The following is a 12,893-nucleotide window of genomic DNA, read 5'->3' as shown; positions in this document are numbered from 1 at the left end:
TCAAAAATGTTGGGGCAGGACAATGAAAGTCTGCAAAAGAGTGTAAATACGTAACTAAAAAGCAAAAACAGCGATCAGTTACATGATTGGGCATTTCAGAGAGGCAAAAAACTGCATCTACAAATTGTGGAACAATTTCAGAATAATGTTCCTCAATGTAAAATTGTGATGACACTGAATATCTCATCTTATCTACTGTACATAACATCATCAAAAGATTTAAATATTCTGGAAAATTCTCTGTGTGCAAACAACAAGGCTGAAAATCAGCATTGGATGCCTGTTATCCTTGTGCCCTTAGGTAACACAGCATTAAAAATAGGCGTGATTCTGCCATGGCAATAACTGCATGGGCTCAGGAACAACAGTTCAGTGTACCATCCACAAAGGCAGTTGAAGCTCCATCATGCAAAGAAGAAGCCATATGTGATCATGATCCATAAACACCTTTGAACCAAAGCACATTTAAAATGTGATGAAGCAGAGTGGAAAGCTATCGGATGAATCTGACCACAGAACAGTGAATTTATTAAATTAATTGAATTCTAAAATGAAAATTCTTTTTTCAGTTCAATTCATTTTTATTCATACAGCACCAAATCACAATTCACCTAAAGCAGACCCTACAGTAATACATACAGACAAAATGACCCCTATGATCAAGCACTTTGGCAATAGTGCAAAGGAAAAACTCCCTTTTAACAGGAAGAAACCTGCAGCAGAACCAGTCTCAGGGAGGGGTGGACCTGTGTCGCGACCAGCTGGGTTGAGAACATGGATACCACATCCTCTAGACCAGGGGTGGGAGACTCCAGGCCTCAAGGGCCAGTGTCCTGCAGGTTTTAGGTATCACCCTGGGTCAACACACCTGAATCAAACGATTCATCCATTTCCAGGCCTATGGAAAACTTCATGACATGTTGAGCAGGTAATTTAGCCATTTAAATCAGCTGTGTTGGATCAAGGACACATCTAAAACCTGCAGGACATCGGCCCTCGAGGCCTGCTCTAGACTAAAGAACAGAGGGAGCACCTGGCTTGTTAACAGTGCTTAGTTCAAAAGTCTGCGTGGGTGTAACTATGGAACTGGGAACTATGGAAAGTTTGCACATCTGGAGAGGCACTATCTTAGCACCATTTTAGAGGAACATGTGCCCTCATCCATGAAGACGTCTTTTTTCAGAGACAATCTTGTTACATTACTTGTTATATTACAGCAAGACAACACTAGACAACCCGATAAACAACAGGGCTTTGTAATAGAAGACTCTAGGACAGGGGTGGGCAATCTCAGTCCACGAGGGCCCGTGTGCCTGCAGGTTTTAGATCTCACCTTGGGTCAACACACCTGAATCACATGATTAGTTCGTTACCAGGCCTCTGGAGAACTTCAGGACATGTTGAGGAGCTAATTTAGCCATTTAAATCGGCTGTGTTGTTTCGAGGACACATCTAAAACCTGCAGGGACACCGGCCCTCGTGGACTGAGATTGCCCACCCCTGCTCTAGGAGCTGAACTGGCCCACCTGCAGGCCAGACCTTTTACCAACTGAAAAAAAAAATACCGCAAAGAAAATCAAGCAAAGGACCGTTAAGCAGTTAGAATCCGATATCACACAAAAATCAGACAACATTTGTCTTTAAAAAGTTGAGCAACTGCTCACCTCATCAGTTCCTAGATTTTTATTTACAATTTCCACAGTGTCCCAAGTTTTTTGCAGTTAGGATTGTATGTATTTAGCTCTATTAGTATTATATTATATTATTCACATATACGAGCCTCTTATACCTGAATGAATCATCAGCCAGTTCCTGTGGCAACATACTGTCTTCCAAGTTATAAACCAAACCACTTTTCATCTCATGAGACAGCCTAAATTTGACCTGTGACTGTAACTGCATTAGCAGCATGCTCCAGTTTCTGTAATTGAGGCTTTTCAAATGCTGACCTAGACGAACAAACCGGCAAGCAAAGCTATATTCAGACCATAGTGCTGCTATGAATAGCTCAGCAAGGTCCACTGCATGACATTCATGCAGGAGAGTCCAGTGAAGTCACCCAGCTTTCATTCACAAAAGACAAAGCTTTACATCTTTAAAAAGATGCTGCACTGCTTATTTACACGTGACCAAATATACCATCAAACTGATTAAGAACTGCGTTATTAATCTTGTGAGTCACTTTCAGCTGGAAAATATATATGTTTTAGGTACACATACCTGAAAATACAGTTATTTTCTCACTAAATGAAATTTGTATATTGGAATTTAAAAATGACAGATAGAAAATAAAAATGGAATACACATTTCTACAGTAGCAGTTGTTTTCGTTTTAAATTTGTTTCCCAGGTTAGCTGGTAGACTATTGTGAAGTAAATTGCACACATTTAGTATTCTGGGCATCATGAAATTTAAAGACAATACAGCAACAATAGAAAAAAAAACTTGATAATAAATCCAAAAATAGCCTAATTTACATATTCTCCATCAAAACACGAGTATAAAAACTGAATGCTCGCCTAACTAAACATTTTCAATGTGCACTGACTCACCAGATACACAGACGATGCTTACGATGGCCTACGCACACACTGCCCGTTTATATTAGTCTGTTTATATCTCTGGCTAACTGTTCCAATCAAAGCAAGCTCAAAGTTAAAAAAGAAAACAAAAAACTGACAACCACCCTGAGGCAGATGAGAAAGAAGTGGGGTAGGGATTAGCTTGTGACATGGGGTCAAACGTTAGGTGGTAATAGCCTTCAACTTTAGCCTTGATGTGTTCCCGTAAATCTTCAGATGACAGGGATGGCTCAGCTGGATGATTTGGAGTACAAGGCCACGGAGAGATGTGGGGTGAGATTTCAAATTACTTCAAGCAATCTTGGGAAATGAGAGATAACTCACTGCATACAGACAGACAGGAAAGCACAGAAAGAGTGCAGAGCACTGGACGGTTTTCCCCAAGTGGCTGGCCGGTTTTCCATTGCTCAGTTACCGACACAGTCGAGTGTTTTTCCTAATCCCTCCTCCCTCTGGTCTGAGTTTCCCCACAGCTTTGGCTATTTTAAGCTTGTTTTAAGATCACTGTAGTTCACTTTAGATCCAAACTTAACAGTTTCCCCATCTGTAGCTGTTAAATGGTAAATGGCCTGTATTTATATAGCGCTTTACTAGTCCCTAAGGACCCCAAAGCGCTTTACATATCCAGTCATCCACCCATTCACACACACATTCACACACTGTGCTATGTGTGTATCAGTCTTCTATTATTATAATTTTGATGCAATATGTTTGTGCTCTTGCTGAAGAGGTCTTTGTGAAGAGACTTCACATATTGGCTACAAACAAACACCTCTGCAGTTAGGCTAAGGTTAGTTAATTAATTAGAAATCTGTCATCTCATTATTTTAGCGTTATTGCCACAGTTTTACGCTTTTAGTTAGCTCTGACAGTCTGATGGGGGAGCTAGGTGCTTAAGAGCCCTCTATTTCCCACAGCCAAACATCTCATGAGAGATCCTTCTTTCATGAGAAGGAGACAAACACAAGTCCAAGTACAACTATTCCTGCAACAAATACACACAACTAGGCATAACCACTATCAGCTGTTCTTGTGGACTCTTCCTTTGAAGCTTCAAGTTTGGCAATTTGGCTTTCACCATCTCATTTTTTTTCTTTTGCATTATGGTTCTGCAGCCAAAAAAAAAGAAAAAAACAGAGGACACTGCAGGCTCAAAGGCAACTCATCAAACACAAGGTTGCTAAACCTCAAATTAGACCCTGATTTATTGTCTTTATTTTATGCTGCACAATACAATAATTTACAAATTAACATGATACTGTAGTAAGGCATGAAACCAGCAACTGAAACTAAACTGTCTAATCAGCTAGATAATTTAAAAAGGTTTTGTTGTTGTTGTTTTCTTTATAATGTGCAGACAGAGCAGTCGCCCTCTGCTGGACACTAAGAAAGAATGCAGGTTTCACACATTTCCGCACTGGCTTTAGTTTCTCTCAGGCTTGGGCAATATAGCCCCCAAAAATGACATCACCATATTTCAAAAATATTAGGGTTGGCTATATTGCTAACGATATAGAATAGAATAAAAAAATACTGAACAATGTTTTATTGATGCTTTCAGATTGCAGGCAGCAGCATTTATAAGTCTAACCTGAGTATTTTGCATCCTTCTTTTCCAGTCAGCATCTGTCACTGATGGCATTTACTAATACAAAGTGTGAATCTGTTGAAAAAAGGTGCCAGCACCATTACAGTGAAGTAGCAGTGACACAGCATGAAAGTAGCCTAGGTGTTTTCCCCAGAAATTTAAAATAATAGTATAACATCAATGCTTAACACTTTAACCAAAGTAACTTAACTTATTTCTACCTGGGTTGTTGTATCTTGGGTCAAGTTTTTTAACCAGTGGAGCTTTGTTTACTGTTGGGCCGCACGTTGTCGAAATACTTACTTTATTTACCAGGAGCTATTACCTTTACTAAATTACCATGTCTGACATCTTGCTCTTGCTCTCAGACATGTCTGAGCTTGTGTAGTTGTTGTGCACATCCAGGAACATAAACGCATGGCGTTGCTATAGCAATGCCAAAGGATACTTTTTTCACAGAATATTCAGTAAAAGGACTAGATGTTATAATCCCTGGTGTAATTGTATACTGTAAGATAATGCATCACCTTAGTTTCTGTGCACACTTTTTATAACTGAAAAGGGGTTTAACCATTCAAAGCAACACAATACAGCTTTTAATATTACAGCGTTGTCGTGTCATGCTGCAACAGGCTAGTTACTGTTACATTTATTTAGCTGGATAAAATAACAACTTTGTTTATTTTGCACTTTTCACTCTTCTTAATTTTAGAATATTTATAGCATGGTCATAACAAGAAAATAATAATGTTTCGATAATAATAAACATTTTTTAAAGCTGCCATTCATCTTATTTAAAATAATTTGAAAGATGTTAAAGTTAGATAGTTACAAATTTATATCTTTTGTTTTATTGACATGTCCCTTAAGCAGAGATCAGCCAAAGGTCAGTTAACAAGAAATCCTCTATTTTTCATCTATTTCTATTATAAGCCTAAAATGTCAGTATCTGATGCACATTTAATCAATTTAAACATCTCAGTCTCCTGTGGATTTGAGAAGATTTAGGCATGAAATCCAATTTGTATTCGCTGTGATGCAGCTATAGTTTAATAATAGTTTAATATTTTAATTATTTATATAGCACATTTAATTACAACAGGAGCGTTGACCAAAGTGCTGTACAAGAATACAACATACATAATAAAACAACTTAGAGTATTAAAAGCCTATACTCAGAGGCTGTGGAAAAAGAGACCAGTTCATTGTTTATCCGAGTGATTCATGATACCGTCACACACCGCTGAAGTATGGAGATCCTACTCCTATAATGTGCTCATTTGAATTTTGATTGCAGTATGATTGCATTTCACCTGGAGGGTAACACTTTTGCCTTTTTTATTTTTTAATCATTGACACCACTGACTGCATTGCACTCTTCCTTTTAAATACCTCTGGAATAGAAAAAAACTTCCACCAATCTGGAAAAAGGAGCATGTTCAACATCCGCATCCTGTTGGCACTGTTCTAATGGAAACTCCAAAATGTCAAAAACACTGACTTTCTCCCTGCAAAATGACTTCAATAAATGTGACAATAAATGGTCTGCAGAGTGTGGGAATAAACTTGCAGCCAGTTGTGTCAGCATCTCCATGCACTTTCAGCTAATTATGTTTGACCAATATAAACTGCCTGCAATTAAGGGGCAGTTGAGAAAGGTTAGAGGTTGTTAGGGTTTTCCATTTGGACAGGGAATTGATTCACTGACAAGAATTGTGCTGCATAACAGCAACACAATCATTGGTGTGTTACGGCACATCACTGTGACCGATGTGCTCCAGCTGTCCACTTTTATGGTAACCCCACTTTAACAGCTGCTTTGGCAGAGCTTTGGGACTCACTGTGGCACTTTAACGAACAGGACTGCATGTTCCAGCCTTCGCCTTTAAAACTGGGGTGAGTGGAGACGACCTGTGATTGTAAGAGGTTGCAAGGCTGTGTTGTTTCACATAACACTGTCACTGGGCAGCGTGAGAAACTCTTAATCCTGTTTGTTACAGCTCTGCTCATGCAGTGGTGGAATGCAAATAAATACAATTACTTAAGTACTGTAGTTATGAAAGAATTCAGTGTTTATTTTCTGTCACTTTTTTTCTTTACAACAGCTTGGATGGAAACATTGCATTTTTTTTCTATGATACATATTTAACTGGTTACTTTGTATCTAAACAATGGGACTGTCTTCCATGAGACTATAATTTGCACATGGAGCACTTGCTTCATTTTCCATTTACAAATTCAAGGCAGAACTGAAAGGCGATGTAACCCCACCTTTTGCACATTTGTTGCCATTTATGGCTATTTTTGTTTTACATTGGAGCTTGTGATGCATTTCTGTCTAGTGTCTGTAGAATGACCACTCGGTAGCTTTCTTATGATGCTGCTTTATTGAACGTGTATCTAGCATGGGTTATAACAGCACAACAACGGGTGTGGCAGCTAAGAGAAGAACTGCACATAGACAGCCCTGCCGCAAATCATGTCATGGTGGCGTAAAGCCGCAACACCCACCCGCTCAACACAGGCAACCCAGTATATGACAGTGTCATAACTTGATATGAAGGATCGGATGTTGGTGGTACTTTAGTGGTATAAAACTGGATAAATTACATTCACCTTACAACAAAGATGTCACAGCTGATAGCAAGGCTGGACTCAAATGTTGGACTAGGAAAGTAAAAGTTCAATGTGTTTTATTTACAGTGAAGTCAATAGCAATTAACACTATGCAGATACTGCCTAACAGGATTCAACCCCCGGGATTTTTGCTATAACCACTTTCCCTCTTAAATTATAGTAATTCCAGCAGCTACATTTGCCAGCTTCAGGATGTTAATAGATGCTTTATTTACACTAAGTCGCATAAACAGGGTTTTTTAACCATAGAAAAAGGATTTTTAAGAAGTGGTGTTGTCAGCAGCTTTTTTTCTTAGTAGTTTTTCATTTTTTGTATTAATGTTATTTTAATAACTTGATTTTAATCTTCTTCTCTGTTTAAACCCTTTATCGTTCTACTCTAACTACTGTAGATCAGTATCTCACTATCTTTAAAAGCACCATTTCCACAATGAATGGGAAATGCTGATTCAGTCTGCATGCATGTGTCCTGAATTCTGTTTTTTGTGTTTGGGATTCTTTGTGGGAATGATGCTGTATTCTCCAAATTAACTTTTCATTCTGAAGGGCTTGAAACTGATTTTTGGTCATTTTTGGTCATGATGGCTCATTGCTAGCTAAACTTAACATTGCTCTTTACCACACAGAGCAACAACAACAATCATCAAAGCTGAGACACAAAACAGCCAAAATGGCCATCACAACACTGCCAAGCCAGTACATTGCTGTTTAACATCTCCTATAATTTTACAGCACTCAGTTATATGTATAATAAGTAATATAACCATAAAGGTGAAAACCTTTCCTGATAGATATATTGTTGGTCAGTAGAAACAGTAGAAATTACTGAAGGTAAATTGAAAATCACACTAAAAATCAAATAGTTGCTCAAGTGCTCTCTTTGTTTTTGAGTAGTAAACTGTAAAGTGGACACTGGAGATTTCAATTGTTGTCTTACATTTTCTAAAATGTTTACACTTTTACTTCAGCAAGGTCGCCTGGGCTTTTAATACTGCGTAATAGCATAATGTTGGCAGTGTTGTAACCTCAAAATAAAGAGTGTAAAAGTGTTTTGTTTTTTCTTTTAAATGAGGATTGAAATGTTTACCAAAAAAAAGGCCCTAAAGGAGGAAGGTCATAGTACTGGGCTCTGTTTTCTTTTATCCATTCGATAATTTGATGTTCTGAACAGGAAAATAATTTAAGTTGCTTGTCACATGAAACAGACATTTGACAGAGCGTGTGCGTCACTCCTGCTATTTATGGCATTTCAGACTGCAGTCACTCTTACATTTAGTTTATCAAGGAAGGAAGCTGAAAATCATCAGTCTTTTTCAAGAAGCAGCTGGAACACACAACATGAGCAATACAGAATCAATAGCACAGACAGTGTAAGTGTTGCCTGTGGGCTTGAGTTTGAAAACCTGTAGAGGAGCTCTGCAGTAAAGAAACTGTAGATTTGCTGGTTGAGCCTGGCTTGTTGAAACAGTCTGATTTGTTTCACTTTATTTCGTCACTGTTATTTTTTCTTGTATATTCATTTGCTGGCTTACTAGCATATTATGCATTTAGCAGCAGGATTGTAACTGGTGTTAAAATAGGTAAACAAACATCACTAACAAATGAAATATGTGATCATGTCCTCCATACATATATTCTGTGTGTAGAATTATAAATATCCAAATGATTGAAGGTTAAAACTTCTAATATTCTGCAAATCTATAAACTCAAAAAACAAAAAGACCACAAGCAGTGAGCTGCATATTTTTAGACTTCCCTACGCTCTTGTGTTTTTCAACCGGAAGCCCCAATATTTGCGTTCATATTTAAGGAGTATCTAAAATTTCCTTAAACAGCTGGTACTTTCTAGCAAATGTTTAGAAAATGTGCATGCTGGGGTTATTTTCAGCCCCAGATTAAAGCACAAGTGAGTGTTTACAACAGCAGGACGAGATCACTGTGTTCTTTGTAGTGAGGTAATATGCCACTGACTTCAACTGTTTGGCTTACTGGTGCGTACTCGGGCAGCAACTGAGTCTTTTTTTTTAATGTATATCATGTATAATCTATTCACCAAGAAAATATAATTATATACCAGAAGGATTCTATTTTAAGTAATTAAACCAAACACCGCTCATCAGACTTCATAACAGCAGATAAACAGATAATGTATTCATTCTTTGTAAGCTATCACTGTCTGTAAGACTTTTAAGTGGAGTCACAGTATAAAATGTGCTCTGCAACTAAAGAGCAAAGAGTGAAAGTTTTCTTCAAAAATAAAGTAAGACTGAATAAACTTGAGAAGAATCATTTTAATATTGTAGGTCAGTTAATGAGTCTGAAAAAAAGAAATCAATCAAAGCCCTCGATAGCTTTCTTTCCATGGTGTTTTTTAAGTCTTTCAAATACAGCAATATCCATAAATCTGGCCTTTGTTTTTTCATCAGTCGTAATGATTTGTCCAATTTAGGGTCAAGGAGGAGGGGCTGGAGCCATATCCCTGCTACAGGGTGAAAGATGGGGTATGCTCTGCACAGGTTTGCCGGTAGTTTGTGAGGCTGACACACGGACACAGACAGCACACCCATACCTACAACTTAAAATGACAAATTAAACTGACACACATATCTTTGGGGAGGAAGCCAGAATACTCAAAAAGATCCTACAGAGGCACAGTGAGAACATGCTCACAGACTAATAACTAAGTGCACACAGAAAGGAGCCGGCTGGCCAGTGGAGCTTCTTCTTGTGAGGTAACAGTGCTAACCACTGCAGCACTGTGCTATCCTGCCTGTTGTTTGGTTTTTCCAATGTTCCGACGTGTATGTTTCTGCAAACTTTATGCCTGTGTTCACTCACAAAGTTAAAGTTCTCAATCTAAAATATATATGTGTACTTTTATTTGCATTTTATCATTTATACATACGCATCAGTGTATGTAATTCAATTATATTAGAACTTGCTTTGTCAATAATAGATAGTCACTGGCACTATTCTGCATAACACAGATATTGTAGTGCAATACTCAATATATAATATAAATTATACTATATTACTGCTTCAATAGCCCCCTTGACTTGTATTCCTAAATGTGATGTACTTTAGTAAAAAATTTAATGTATACTATAGATTTAATATTACATATTATTTATAATCAATTAAATGATTGAAATAGTCATCAAAATATTGCTACTATTTATCATCGATACAATTTATTTACTCTCCTGGATATTCCTGCCATACAAAAAAAAACAAAAAAACAGATCAACTTGAGGTAACATTTGAGATTTCCAGTTAACTCTAATGAGGGAGTGATCCTGACATAAAAAGAATTACACATAATTTTGTGTGTTTTATATCTGAACAGTAACATCCACAGATTTACTTATTCACTTATTGAAATTTACTCTCAATAACTGACAGCAGCCAAAAACAGCCAATTAACAGCAAAAATAATTTCATGAAAATGTTCCAATCATTCATTCCTCTCAGACTCACTCATCCCACACATACCATCTACAAGCACTGACACATCTCCTTCTTGGCACAGACATTTACATGATTGCTCTCCTCAGACTCAACATAGATAGATGCAAGGCAATAAGGCATTTTATATATAGAAATAATGTCAGCTTATTTGCTCCACGGTTGAAATAATTATTTAATAAGAGACACAAGAAGAGCAAAAGACACTCACATTGCTGCCCTAACATTTGAAAGGTCTAAGACGCTGGCATAACAGTGGCACAATTTCGGAGATGCAGACATGGATGCAGACACACATACACACTGTCCACCTACACCATCTTTGTTCACAGCGAATGTGGCCATCAGTCATGAACTGAAGCTTGAGTGGGATGAGACCTACTGTCTTTGTGTGGGCAAACTTGCTCTGAACTATTCTTGATAAAACACGAGAGATGAGTTAGAAGGAGAGAAAGAAGAGAAAAGACTGGAGTGGAGTAGTAAGATGCTCTGTTTTTTCCACTGGAAATCTTGAAGACACTTTGTTCCTCTCTTTTAGTGTGAAGTGCACAGGACTGACCGATGTCCTGAAAGAGTCTGACTTTTAGCAGATGTAGTCTAAACTGTCCTGTCACAGCTAAGATTGCTAGATCACAATTTTATTCCTTTACATTTAAATACTGTGTTGCACTGATGTTTGACCTGTTACTTTATACATTTCCATACATATAGATGTGTCTTAATGACATGTTTTTATCCCAGGAAGTTAGTTGAAATATTAACTTCTTTAACCCAGAGTTCCATATTCTTATAGCTTTTACTATTTGATGAATTGACCAAGAACTTCTAAAAGCACTCATAATCATATTTCCTACAGATACATCCTACAGGCGCGCGCACACACACACACACACACACACACACACACACACACACACACACACACACACACACACACACACGATGGTGAAATACATTGAGTGGCTCATCTAACCTGTTGGCAATTTGCAGTCCGTTTTGATCTGTGTTATATCTTTTCATTATTTTTATAAATATGTTTGTAATGATCCCGGGTGCTTTTTGAGGCCCTGTATCAGATGACTTTCAAAACGCCAAGATCCGGGTATAACCAAAAGGCGTTCAGCAAAATATAAGTGACTTACTGCAGTGTAATAAAGCCACGGTTAATGGGGCTTTCTATTTTTACAATTGTTCTTGTCGTGTGACCGTTGTAAACGTGCCAATCCTCAATTCACAATAGTGGACATGCTTATCTGTCATCAGAAGAGAGCTCCATAAACACTAAGTAGATGGAAAGAATCTGAGGCCAAGAATCATCAAGCCGTTAACTCAGCAGCTGTTAGGCGGCTTGTTTCTGTAAGGGATGCAGGCTGCCCAGTGCCGTGGGCTTTCTGATTACCCTCGGCGGTGCTTTCCAACATCAGACCTGGGTCCCGGCACACATGTGACCTATTGAACAGTGACTGGAAAGCTTTGCAAGTGGCGCTGTCAACACCAGGACATAAATAAAGCTAAAGATAGGGTTATGTCGCTTCAGCCAAGGTTTCTGGTCAGCCAAATGCTTTTTATAGACACACTCAGATTTATAAAAGGCTAACTGAGCCTATTTTTGACTCAATGGACATGGGGAGGTTGGAATCTTGGAAACTTGTGATGATCCTGGGTGCATGACTGACCCCTCTGACTTGAACGTGTCAGTGGTTGTTGTTTGTGGGAGTCGCAGCAGATAGCAGATGCGGCAGGGATGAAACTGGCACAGGGCCTGTGATGTTTTTGGAGACAATCCAGAGAAAATGACAGAGGGATGATCACATCGGCCTATCCCAGTCAGACCTGGGAAATATATAAATATAAATAAATGTATGCATGTATGTTTCTGCCAAACATACTGTCTAGTTTTTGTCTCATCAGACCAAAGAACATTTTTCCAATCAATGTTGGAGTCTCACACAAACCTTTGGGAGAATTCCAGGTGAGATTTAATAGAAGCTTTTTTCAGCAGTGCCTTTCTCTTTGTTGCACTCCCATACAGCTTTTACAGCCTCAGCCAGTTGCATGTCCAACAAGATTTTTCCACTCAACTACGTATATCTTTAAATAATTGATATTAGTTTGAAAACCTCTGTTTTCACTTTGACATGCAATTGGCCTTTTTAGGATATTTTTGTCAAAAAACAGACTAATTATATTGACCATGTTTTCCTTTATTAAAGCAATAAAAGGGTGAACCATTGAAGAATTATGAATATTTTTATAGGCATTCTAGTTTAATCAGTTATGGTGACTCATCCAGGTCCTGAAGCAGCAAAGCTGGCCATCAAACTGCCACCTGTTGGTATGATGATATTTTATAAAATGCTTTGTGAGTTTTACTTTTTCAATTGGATTTTTTTTTAAATACAGGGCCTTGTAGGTTTAGATACATTTTTTCTTAATAAAAGAAATCATTATTTAAAAGCTGCATTTTGTATTTACTCAGGTTATCTTTGTTAATTATGAACATTTGTTTGATGATCTGAAACATACAACTCTGACTAAATATGCATGTGACAAAGTGGATGAGCATGACTCTCCACTAATCCCAGAATTATTGACTTTTTGCACATTATTCTCTTTCTATA

The sequence above is a fragment of the Simochromis diagramma genome, unplaced genomic scaffold, assembly GCF_900408965.1.
Source record: "Simochromis diagramma unplaced genomic scaffold, fSimDia1.1 OVJJ01000603.1, whole genome shotgun sequence".
Classification (NCBI taxonomy): domain Eukaryota; kingdom Metazoa; phylum Chordata; class Actinopteri; order Cichliformes; family Cichlidae; genus Simochromis; species Simochromis diagramma.
The sequence above is the reverse complement of the archived record's forward strand: the minus strand, read 5'-3'. Positions refer to the sequence as shown.